This window comes from Myotis davidii, unplaced genomic scaffold, assembly GCF_000327345.1.
Source record: "Myotis davidii unplaced genomic scaffold, ASM32734v1 scaffold653, whole genome shotgun sequence".
Taxonomy (NCBI): Eukaryota; Metazoa; Chordata; class Mammalia; order Chiroptera; family Vespertilionidae; genus Myotis; species Myotis davidii.
The window spans coordinates 316,747-317,691 of NW_006285129.1; the positions used below are offsets into that span (position 1 = coordinate 316,747).

Consider the following 945-nt stretch of genomic DNA (forward strand, 5'->3'; position numbering starts at 1 on the left):
ACACCAAACAAGTCAGTACAAGACTAATGATGTGGCAGTTGGCTGTTCAAATATTCGGTGCTAGTATTAATGGAGAGAAATGGTGCGCCTGCGCGTAAGGTGCGTAAAGGAAATGAATGCAACACGATTATAGTAATCAGTCATTAGCGAACATTGTAGTTCGTTATTATGTATAACAGGATATTGTAAAAATTAAGTTATGAAATTTTTATTAAAAAGTTTCTAACATACCGTTATATTGGCTGGGCCACAGAAATATTTGTTGTAGACCACATATGGCGCGCGGGTTTGACATGCTTGAGCTAGGACATGAGAGAAAATTATCTGAATATAGAATTCTCACTGGGATGAATATGAGTTCAAAGAAATGTGACCAGCTCTTTGCCGCATCTGCTGCGAGGATGAAGACCGTTCTCAGCAGTCAGACTTGGGCATCCCAGAAAATGTGGACATCACTCTGAAGGGACGCACAGTTATTGTGAAGGGCCCCAGAGGCACCCTGTGGAGGGACTTCAATCAAATCAATGTAGAGCTCAGTCTCCTTGGAAAGACAAAGAAGAGGCTCTGGGTTGACAAGTGGTGGGGGAAGAGAAAGGAATTGGCCACAGTTCGCACTACCTGCCGTCATGTGCAGAACATGGTCAAGGGTGTTACACTGGGCTTCCGTTACAATCACTTCCCCATCAACGTCGTTATTCAGGAGAATGGTTCTCTTGTTGAAATTAGAAATTTCATGGGTGAAAAATACATCCGTAGAGTTCAGATGAGGTCAGGCATTACTTGTTCAGTATCTCAAGCCCCGACAGATGAGTTGATTCTTAAAGGAAATGACATTGAACTTGTATCAGATTCAGCTGCTTTGATTCAGCAAGGCACAATAGTTAAAAACAAGGATATCAGAACATTTTTGGATGGTATCTATGTTTTTGAAAAAGGAACAGTTCA

The 945-nt window shown here is 41.6% G+C and overlaps 1 pseudogene; it reads left to right on the plus strand.

Annotated features, from left to right (window-relative positions):
- Positions 1 to 249: 249 nt before the first annotated feature.
- Positions 250 to 945, plus strand: part of LOC102765746 — a 2,009-nt pseudogene continuing 1,313 nt past the window's right edge.